The sequence below is a fragment of the Ricinus communis genome, chromosome 3, assembly GCF_019578655.1.
Source record: "Ricinus communis isolate WT05 ecotype wild-type chromosome 3, ASM1957865v1, whole genome shotgun sequence".
Taxonomy (NCBI): domain Eukaryota; kingdom Viridiplantae; phylum Streptophyta; class Magnoliopsida; order Malpighiales; family Euphorbiaceae; genus Ricinus; species Ricinus communis.
This window is the reverse complement of record NC_063258.1, coordinates 21674185-21686453: the sequence shown is the minus strand read 5'-3', so window position 1 is coordinate 21686453 and position 12269 is coordinate 21674185.

Below are 12269 nucleotides of genomic sequence, written 5' to 3'. Positions count from 1 at the left end.
AATGGACTAAACTGTGAAATCTTCTGAGAAGATCATCATGCTCTTTAGCTGACTTTGAGAAAAGTAGGATATCATCGATGTAAATGATGCAAGTATCCAGGATTGATTCAAAAATTCAGACCATCGCCTTCTGGAAGATGGAAGGAGCTGTTTTAAGCCCAAAAGGCATAACGGTCCATTGATACCGAGCATCCGGGATGCAGGCGGTCTTGTATCTTTCTTCGGGGTGAATACCCAACGCGAATCCCGACTTCGGATCGAACTTAGAGAAATAGGTTGCTCCTTGAAGACGAATCAATAGAGAAGAGATTTTAGGAATTGGAAATTTGTCATCCGAAAGAAAATGATTCAGGGGCTTGTAATCAATTACGAGCCTTTTCTTTCCTCTTAGTTTTTCCGATCTCTTTCTACATAGAATGCTTGGCATGCCCAAGGAGACCGTGTAGGTTCTATCAAGCCTTGTCAAGAAGTTCTTGGCATTCCTGTCTTGCTAAAGCCAAATCAGATGGAGACATCCCAGGATGGCTGGCTCTAGTGGGGTTGACATCTTCATTTAATTTGAAGGGGAGAGTGATGAAGAAGTCCGGGTTCTTGTATAGTGGAAAAGGGTGATAGAAGTTTCTATGAGAATCAGTACAGCATGGTATGAACAACCCCTTTAAATGAGCAAAGTCCGGAGGGACTTCGCAGTGGAGAACTGGTTGGGATTTTGAGTATAAGGGAGAAATTCTCGCTTATACTTAAGCCCCCGCTAAGGGATTTGTAATTTTTCCGCCGCATGATAAGTATCAAACCCAACTAAAAGATCTCTTCCAAACAGATAGGATCCAATGACGTGGATCCATACAATACAGTCCGGGAAGAACTGTATTCCAATCTTTGTTTAGAGACCATTGTAGTCCGAAACTTTTGCCATCGCGTGAAGTGATAAATCCTTTTTTCCATGCTGAACTAGGCAGAGCATCGGATTTAACATCGTACAATGAGATCCCGTATCCATCAAAGCAGTAATAAGGATAGGTTTTTCATATTTGCCGGGTAAGACATGGATGGATACCAATGGTGTAGGATGAATAGGTTGTGCTGATGTGACTTCCGGTGAAGATGGATTTTCCATACTTTCCGGAGAAGTAGGAATGAATAATGATGTAGAAGAAGAGGAGCTAGTTTGAACTGGTGTAGGTATTTTCTTTGGAGAAGGTATCTCAGTGGAAACAGTAAGATATATCGCAAGGATATAATCGGAGAAGGTAGAGGTTGCAGCCATTGTAAATCATCGGAAATTGGTGGAAGGTCCGGGCGGTTCTTGTTTTATTTGGAGAGCAGGACCAATAGTAAGAATAGATGTTTCTTCGTCTGAAGAATTTTCATCATCCTGTACGTTGTCCGAGTACGGAATGGCAAATAGAGTCTGAGAAGACGCCATTTCTTCTTCTGAGAAAAGAGACTCAAGATCATGATCAGATAGATCTTCTGAACATGAATCTTTTAATTGATGAAGAAGAGCAACAGTTTGATTCGGCTTGTTAGGGCATTTCTTTGCATAGTGCCCTCTTTGGCCACAGATGTAGCACCGATCTGTTTTCCGGCTTGTTTGTCGATTTCCTTTTGAACCAAATAGATCTTCCTTCCCTTTCTCCCGCTTGTAATGAGAAGATTCCTTTGAATGAGAAGAAGAATGTTTTTTCTTCTTTGATCTGCAGTCACAGTGCTTCTCTTTGCATTTGATTTGGAGATAATCTTTGTTGCATAAGTTTCTTAGCAATGCTTCTCCTTTTGCAATTTTTTTGAAAAGTTTCTGCTGTTCACACATCTTATCTAGAGTGGCCAGGGTAAATTGCCAAATTTCTCCAAGAGAAATATGAGTGATATCTCTATGAGTTTCTGTCATCATGCGTTGAATTTCAGGGTGCATTTCTTCAGGCAGAGAGCTGACAAAAGTATATTTGAGATCATCACTATTGGGCCCGGCGAGTTCATAATAGAGTTTGGACATATGAACATAGTGAACTTCTAGATCTTTTCTCTTCATAGAACAGCATTTGCGATCAAAGTACTCTTGTTTTCTTTGTCTGAAAATTAAATTGTAGTCTCCTAGAAACTGTTGATGGATTTGTGCCAGAGCTTGAGTGATAGAACCAAGTTGAACAAATTGAAGCTCGCCGGTATTCGGACAAGTGAGAGAACCATTCCGTAATGTGCCGTTGAACCTTGATGTGAATTCTGTTAAGACAGCTTGGAGACTAGCTTGAGGGTTTATCATTTGGAGATCAAGCCAAGCATTGAATTCTAAGATCTTGTTACGCCAACGTGATGGAGGCATGATCTAAAGAGAACCAGGGACCGAACCTGATTTTGGCGGGAAAGGATGTTCGGAGCAAGAGACTCTAATTCTTCAGTTTCTTCCCGTAATTTCGGGCTCTTGCGGTGTGTTCATCAACACATGAGGACCTTGTGTTCCAGATTCAAATTGTTGATACAGAGATATCAGTTCCTCGGTCGGAAGAGGAAGAGCTGAAGTGTCAGAATTCAAACTGAGATAGATCCGAATCCGAAATATACGACCCAGTTGAGGAGGGGTAGACTCCGTAAAGATAGGAGGGTTTTGCTGTATAGCCATCTGTGTTTTAGTAGGTCCTTTATCCTTTGAAGGCTTGGATGGAAAGGATGAGGGAGTTGAAGATGTCCTTTTTGCAGGTTTGGATGCCGGTTTGGATGCTCGAGGCACCAAGTCCGAGATAGTAGCATATCTTGTTTAACAGGCATAACCGTGGACATGAAAGGATGTGGTGTAGAAATAGGAAAATTTAGTTGAGAAGAGGTAGATTGTTTAGAAGGGTAAAGATCTCTTTCTATTTCCGGAGTACGCTCTTTCAGCCTCAAGATCTCTTTATCCTTTTGCCAGAATAAAGGTGATGTAGGCTGAGTTGCCAGGATCTGTTCCATCTCCTGCTCAAGTTTAAATAGCCTAGACGAAAGCTTCGTGTGCATCCGTAAGGCTTCTTCTCTGAATGAGGTGACATGAGCTTCTATGGAACTGGTTTTTTCATAGACTTCTGAGAGTCTATTGTCAATCTTTTCCAGATAATGATTCTGGGCAACAGCATTGTTTGTCTGCCAGTTCAAAACTTCCTCAGCAGCTGAGAGAGGGGCCAAACTGCCTGCAGGTTGGACTGTATCCTTCACAATAAAAGGACGGGCAGGCGCCTTGGTTTGTTCATTTTCTTTCCTCGCCAGAGGAGGAAATTCTTCTGAGTTGACCATAAAACATGGCACTGCGACAGACTCTGGGATCTTTACTGGCTCAAAAGAACAGGAGCAAACCACTGGAGGAGGAGGACAATTCAAGAGTCCTTCTTCTTTCAATATTTCAAAGCATCTCTTTAGATAGTCATCATTGGACATCGGTTTGTTCTTCTCTGGTGGAAGACCGATCCAAGGTCTTTCTTTCTTGTTTTTTGCAGGAACCTGAATGGAATCAGGTTGATCATCATCTTTGTCATCATATCTAGGTGGACTAGAACATGTATGTTTTCTTTTCCAAGTCTTAGTCCCCTTTGATCCGAATTCTAGATCATCCAGATCATCTTGGCAGTTACATCCAAGATCACATCTGGAGGGATTAACATCCCAAATGAAATGACCATTAATCTTGCTTTTATAAACTTCCCACCCGTTTGACCTGAAGTCGTGAATGGGAATTTTCTTCTCATAAGATCTCCTGTATCGGGTTGAATCATAGAGACAGTGAGGATTTGAAGATGATGATAGATATGAAATCTTGACAGACTTGTCAAGTCGTTTGATGAATATTGGATCTTGTTTCGGACAGCTGTGAGCTTTGGTGAAGCTTCTCATAATTTGTGATCCAAACAGAGGGAATCAACTTCTCCAGTTCTTCTCTAGGCAATTGCCTAGGAGTTTGAACTATAGTGGGAGTAAGACCACTGGCCAAGAAGATAAATAATGCGCTCACTGGAAAGACTGGAGTCCGCAGGATTTATTGCATGGTCTTGAAGCCTGTAAACCATCCGATGATGAAGAGTAGCCGAAATGGTATCGGCAACCTGATCAGCCACTGTAATATGGACTTGAACCTTCAAGGCCCCGACTAAGATGTGAATCTTCTAATGACATGTTGAAATTAGGGAAGAACGTTAGCACTACGCTCTCCCTGCATTCGGTGTTGTAGCAATAGAGCCGATTACAGCATGTTCATAATTTAGATACCGGTATCTAACAAGGAGAGTCTTGTCAGAATCGGAAGTCCTTGTCTCCCATGATAGGAGAGAACAAGTCCGATGGATCCGAAGTGGAGATGGGTATACTTCTGTTGTCTCCACTGTTGGATGAAATGAGGTGGAATTTCTAAAGTCACGTACTGTTCAGTGGTTACAGAAGAGAGAACACACTGAGAAAGAGAAGATGACTGTACATATTCTTTTATGTTGACAGAAGGTCTAGAAATAATATGTCTCAGTTGTCTAGAAAAAGATAGGTTGCGTCGGAAGACAGCATAAGGGTTGAGAATTGGGACAAGAGAATTTTGGATTTGGGCAGTTTTTGGAATATGGGATATTTCTACTAGGTTATCGATCTTATCAGTAATATAATGTTTACATGAGGTAGGTAGTGAGAGGGAAGAGGTTTGGACAATAGGATTTGAAGTTGTTTCCATGATCTTATCAATTTCTTCTTCTCTAAACCAGGCTCTGATACCAGATGGACGCCGAGAGCTGTTCATGCTATAATCCTCATGCTGTAAACTCTTACACATGAAAGTACATTTTTCCATTTTTCCATACAACTTGTGAGTTCTCAATTTTTCAAATAAATCTCTCAAATGCAACATATGCTCACTTTCAGATTTGCTATATACTAAAATATCATCTAAGTATACAACAATGAACTTATTGAGAAAAGGTCGAAGTACCTCATTCATAAGTCTCATGAACGAACTAGGGGCATTGCAAAGTCCAAATGGCATGATAAGCCACTCATACAACCCTTGTTTCGTTTTGAAAGTTGTCTTCCATTCATCACCTTCTCGAATTCTCATTTGATGGTAGCCACTCCTCAAATCAATCTTGCTGAAAATTCTGGCACCACTCAATTCATCAAACATATCTTGGAGCCTAGGCATAGGAAATCTATATTTGATAGTTATGTTATTGATTGCACGACTATCAATACACATTCTCCATGTTCCTTCTTTCTTAGGCACTAAAAGAGCCGGAACAGCACATGGACTAAGGCTCTCACGCACATAACCTTTCTCCATTAGTTCTTCCACTTGCCTTTGCAACTCTTTAGCTTGCTCGGGATTGCACCGATAGGCTGCTTTGTTAGGCAATGGGGCTCCCGGGATTAAGTCAATTGCATGCTCAATCCCACGAAAAGGTGGCAGTCCTTTCGGTAAATCACTAGGAAATACATCAGAAAATTCTTCAAGCAAATGACTCAAAGACAAAGAGTTAGTGGCATAAGAAACAACATTAGAAATGGGTTTAACAAGAAGTACAAACCCTCCTCCCTTCATTGCACACTCTTTTTCGAACTCTTTCCTCGGAAATCAGAAATTAGGTCTCCTTTCCACCATAGGTTCAACCTTAGGAGGCAAAGGCAACAATCTAATCTTTTTTCCACCCGTGGTAGTAACCGTATATATATTAGAAACACCATCATGTACAGCATTTCTATCAAATTGCCATGGTCTACCAAGCAAAATATGACATGCACTCATAGGCAATACATCACACTAACGTTCATCATGATAATTGCCAATTGTAAATGAAACTAAAGCTTGTTTCTTGACCTTCAAACCAGTTTCATTATTCAACCAATTCAATTTGTAAGGCTTAGCATGATTTCGAAGAGGAAGCTTAAGCTTACTGACAAGTTCTGTGGATGCCACATCCGTGCATGATCCTCCATCAACAATCACATCACATGTCTTATCAAGAACCTTGCACCTTGTGATAGGAAATCATCATCTTAGCAACCACACACCCCAATAACTAATGAGTTATGATACATATGGAATGCAAGAAAACACCCTCCAATCAAGATGATTCCAAAACCCAAGGATCTCCTCAAGTGAAGATAGGAAAAACTAGTTCCAACAATGAAACTAGCACTTGAATTCAACTCCAAATGCCACAAACCAAGTATGATTTGATAAGTTATGAATCAAACACAAGATTTTGGTTAGAGAACGCCACAAACTAAAAATAGTTTGATAAGTTCAAAGTTCATGCAAGAACTTAAGCAAAAACACTCACAAAGAGCAAACAAAGATTATCATTCAAAATTCTATATCTACAAATGCATTTGGCTTTGATATTTATAGCCAAGACAAGACAAAGAAACCTAAATGGATGTCTTTTGAGCTTCCCCACGTTTCTCCCTTTAATTCACTCATTTTGTAACTCCCAAATGACAACTAATTCTATGCATCCTTTTTGTAACTCCAAATTACGACTAATTATGTGCATCCATTTTGTAACTCTAAAAGACAACTAATCACACCATAACTGTTAAGAACCTCCAAGGATTAGAACCACGAACCTTAATGATTATGAACCCGTGAATTACTATCTTAGAAACCCAAGAACAAATTGAGTTTCAAAACCCAAGAACCGCTTAAATCAGATTGCAATGTATGGTTGATCAAGATCAGAACCTAAAGAAAACTAAGTTCTTTAAACCCTAACCCTTAACACGCCACAAGGATAGATCAATTCCTTGATAAGTGGTTTATGCATTCAACAAGAATTCAAGAATTCAAGCAAATATGCAAAGGATACAACTACTATAATTTTATCAAAATTCGAATTCCCAAAACACAACTTAAGGGGCGTTTTTATAGCCACGTAACATAATAAACCCTAGTAAAAAACTATTAACCCTAGCTGCCACATAAGAAAAATAGGCAATAACATTGTTCTGAACTTAAAGAAGAGATTTCAGCCCAAATATTAGCCCACATTAGTCTTCATGTATTTGGACTTGCAAAACATTAAATAAAGCCCATTCAGATGTGTCTTTACTTGGGCCTATCCTAGCATGACCAATTGGGCTTCCTTGACTAGCCCGATCTTGCATATAGCCAATTAAGGCTTCTTGTAGCTTCTTGGACCTTGACCTTGTAATTGGGCCTTGTAGCATGCTCAATGGATCCTTAGCTTTATCTTTAGTTTTCTTGTTGTCCTCTCCATCACGTCCATCTTTAAGCTTGGCCATGTCCATATCATTCCCTCCTTCTTTAGGATGATTCGTCCTCGAATCAAGTTGATCACCTTGCACTATCTCATTTTCATGCATTTGTGCCGCGGGTATTGCCGGTAGTTGGCACATTATTACCTCCACTAGAACCACTTGACATGCTGCAACAAAAGTTAGTATGCAATAATAATAAAAAAATAAATAAATCGAAGGAAATTAAGGACCTCACCAACACTCCCTCACGTGTTTACTCTCAATTAATGGGGATGGTCACTCGTGTTTCGCACAATCAAGAATGATCACACAAGGCTGAAAACTCACACCACTCAGCTTGTTTTCAAGGATTCTTATGTGAATCAATAACCACACATCAAGTTATTTCACTATGCTTGCAATGCACCAAGAATTATGATCTAAAAAGCTTAGTTGAGGCAAAACGCAAAGTCAAGAAAAAAAAAAGAAGGAACAGTAACAAGAACAAGTGTTTAATGAATCAAGAACAATGAAGAACTCAAAAAGAATTAATGGGCATGTAAAAGGAACGAAAATAAGGTGAAAGAAACAAGAAATTAAGTTCAAGAACCAAGCAATCAAGTTTCAACCCGAATGGAAATCTCTAACAGCATTGGAAACAAGCTCAAGAACGAATTAAAACTTCAATTTGATGTATAAGACATGTAAGGAACAGATTTAGGAAGTAAAAATCACAAAGAACAATGATTTCAACACCAAATACGTTTTTTTTCCACTAACAAAGACAATCAAACCAATCAGACCTATTCCTTTTTTTTTTTTTGCTAATTCGGATCTGATATTTTTCTTTTCTTGTTTCGTTTTTTTTTTTGAATCAGAATCAAAAACTACAAGAATCAAGAACTAAAAATGTAGATCTCAAGAATACCAAGAATACTTCAAGAACAATATCAAGAACTCAAGGAAAACAAACAATAACTTAAAGAAAAGGGATAAATAACCTGATTTAAGAGCCAAAGCTCTGATACCAAATGTTAAGAACCTCCAAGGATTAGAACCACGAACCCTAATGATTATGAACCCGTGAATTACTATCTTAGAAACCCAAGAACAAATTGAGTTTCAAAACCCAAGAACCGCTTAAATCAGATTGCAATGTATGGTTGATCAAGATCAGAACCTAAAGAAAACTAAGTTCTTTAAACCCTAACCCTTAACACGCCACAAGGATAGATCAATTCCTTGATAAGTGGTTTATGCATTCAACAAGAATTCAAGAATTCAAGCAAATATGCAAAGGAAACAACTACTATAATTTTATCAAAATTCGAATTCCCAAAACACAACTTAAGGGGCGTTTTTATAGCCACCTAACATAATAAACCCTAGTAAAACTATTAACCCTAGCTGCCACATAAGAAAAATAGGCAATAACATTGTTTTGAACTTAAAGAAGAGATTTCAGCCCAAATATTAGCCCACATTAGTCAAGCCCATTCAGATGTGTTTTTACTTGGGCCTATCCTAGCATGACCAATTGGGCTTCCTTGACTAGCCCGATCTTGCATATAGCCAATTAAGGCTTCTTGTAGCTTCTTGGACCTTGACCTTGTAATTGGGCCTTGTAGCATGCTCAATGGATCCTTAGCTTTATCTTTGGTTTTCTTGTTGTCCTCTCCATCAAGTCCATCTTTAAGCTTGGCCATGTCCATATCAATAACTTAAGCAAAACCTGATAAAAATGAAAATAAAAAGGCTTCAAATGAATCTTATTGGACCTATGAATTCAGCCCAAACTTATTGCACTAAATTGATGATTTTGGATCCTTTTTGCAATCCTAAATCTTGGGTTGAGCCTTGTTGTGTTCGAACACTCCAAATGTCTTTAATTAAGCCCAACAAAGCTTCTTGCATCCTTTTGGACTTGGATCTTGTCATCAGACCTCCTTGAAAGCTTAAAGGATCATTTGTAATTCTTGTCTTTATTGCATCAGTAAGGTTGGACTCTTGTTTTCATGCATGAGTTGCATTTCCATTTTGGACCTTTTGGTGCATGCCTTTGCAATGGAATCTCATGGCAGCCTTGATTCATATCACCTTGTATGGAAAAGGTTCTCTCGTTGCTGCATGTCTTTGAGAGGTTCGGAATGTAAGACTCTCCTAACAACTCCACAAAGAGGGTTGTCATTCTCCTCCGCATCATACTCCTCAACATCTTCATTGTTACTTTCAGATTCATAGCCGTAAGAATCCTCCTCACTCGGGTGTTACTTTTTGGGAATTCACTAGCAATATGCCCACGTTCTTGGCACTTGTAACAAGTCCTCTTGAATCCTTCTTGCTTAAAACTAGATTTTCCACTTTGAAACTTTGAAGGATTAGTAGAAGAAAGTTGTTTAGAAGAGCTAGAAGAAGACTCACTCTTCCTAAAAGGTATGTATGGTTTATATGGAGTCTTGACGTCACTTGTGTTCGCCTTAGGCTTCTCTTGTTTCATTTGTGCTTCCACCTTCCTAGCTACTGTCACAACTTCATCAAAAGTAGAAAAGCTCATAAGATCTACCTTGTGAGAGATGGGTTTGGACAGCCCTTTAGTGAAACGAGCAATCTTGAGGGGCTCATTCTCTTGCAAGTCACACATCAAGCCTAGCCTCTCAAATTCACGAACATACTCATCAACACTGAGATCGCCTTGAGTTAGTCGAGTTAGCTTGACATATTGATCTTGCTCATACTCACGTGGTACCCAACGCCTCTCCATTTTCTTCTTGAGTTTCTCCCATGACTCGATCTCGCCCAGCAAGCTTTGTTAATCTAAGGACAGCCATCTTACACCTCCTCCTATCATCAAAGTCTTTATAATCAAAGACACTTTCCATTCTTCAAACCCAATCTAAGAAGTTTTCTGGATCACTTGAGCCATCAAATTCAGGAAGTTCCAATTTGAAACTCCTATCTTCTTCTTGAAAATTTCGATAGGTAGGATTCCCACCGGAGCTTGCTGTGTTCTCCAAGTCTCCAACACGTTCTCCCATCTTTAAGGATAGTTCCACAATGGCATCCATCCTAGCTTCATGTTTCCTCAAGTCTCCTTGTAGCTCACGAAGTTGCTTCATGATAGCAGCCAACATTTCAGAATTAGACTGATTTGTTTCCATTACAATAGCGTGCAATTTTAATCAACCAAGAAAAATATCAAACGGACTTCAAAAATTTTGTAACTTTACAATCACAAAACTCTCAAAGAGAAAAACAATTTAAACTCAAGAAACACTAAAAAATCTTCAGGAACAAGGGAGATACGAATCCAAACCTTAAGACCTATTTTCAGCAACGTAATCTTTTTTTTTTTTGTATGAAACTCACACTCTCCAAAGCCTAAGCTCTGATACCAATTGATGTGGAAAAGGAATAGGATCGTTTTTGGAATGAGTTTGAGTACTTTGAATGGTAGTGAACAAATAAAAGAACACGACACTAAGTAAAGCACTCTCAAACTTCTACTCTCAAACACTAAGTAGTAAAAGCAAAAGGGCGTGTAAACACAAAGTAAAACACTTAGAACAATTTCAACAAAGAAATCAGATTTGTTTTCAACTCTCAATGCCTATAACACTTGGCCATGAGTTCTATTTATACTCAACCACTAGAAGAGTTACATGACATAGATAAACTCTTCAACTTCCTCCTAAAAACTGACCAACTACAAGGATTCACATTCCCTTGTAACATCCCTAATTAAACAGCAAATAAAAGTGCTAAATAAAGAAAATCTTTGTAACAGCTATTAAAGGCTGATTACAAAGGTTTTATTACACACTTAAAACTGAAATTCCAACAGCAAATTAAACAAAGAATAACTCCAAAAATGATGCAACCAAGGATGCATCTAAGTCAACTAGCATGGATCCACTAGCCTATGAAGGACCAATGACACAAGCAAGGAGTAAAAAGTTCAAGCAAGCCTTAAATTCTTACTTGGAGCATGTTTTGAAGATGGCTAATGATGGTGATTTTAATGAAGATAACAACGCCTTGAAGATAGTGACATTAATTGCTATTAATGAAGCTTAAACTTGCATTGGGCCGCACATTAGGGTTTCTAGAAGCATTGGGCCGCACCCTAAGCATTGGGCTGCACATTAGGGTTTCTAGAAGCATTGGAGGTCTCACCTAACCCTAGGGCAGCCACCACTTATGCTTAGAGAAGGAGGCAGCCGCACATTAGAAGTCTTTTAGGGTTTGATTCTTTATTGCTTATCTCTTAGTCCTTTTTAGGGTTAGAATCATTTCAAAACTCTATAAATAGAGCTATGTATTTCGGCTAAAGGACATAAGATCAATATACATTTCTGAATGAAGTTTTATTTGAGTTGTTAACTCTTATTCCTTAAGGTGTTCCTTATTGAATTTCTTGAGATTAAATTAACTTGTTTGTTTTAGTTTCACATCTACATGTATGATCAATCAATTAACTTTTTATTAGTTTCTTGAGTTGTTTGAACATTCTTCATCTATTTATAACTAAAGGGCTTAGTAGTTCTATTGCTAAGTTTGTTAGTTCCATAATCAATTGCAAACTTTCAAGTTAGATCTTGGGGCGACAAATTCGAACTTATTGGTAAGGGTGCTTCCTCTTAAATAGGGAGAGCGTTTATCAGTTTGATTTTCTCACCATTACTTATCTTGGTGTTTGAACGTATCCGGTTCAAATTCGTATCATTTGGTATCAGAGCCAAACTTGTTAGTTGGTTCATTTTTTTTAATTAAAGAGTCTGTCTTCTATTTCATCTCAATTTTTGTTCGCATCATTATAAATAAAAAAGAAAGTATACTATTTTCATTGCTGCCCGCATACCAAGGCAGATTTCCAAAAAAAAAAAAAAAAGGGAAGGAATGGAAAACTAACCCTAACTATTTGTGTTGGGTAGTTCTCGAAGAATTGACTCTTGATTAATTCATTCTGCAATTCCTTTTAATTAATTGGAGCTGTTCTTCATTCTTATAATTCTGATTTGGGTAATTTTTGTTTGTTTTCTCTTAAAAAGCTAGTTGTAAGCTTGTTTTGTTCA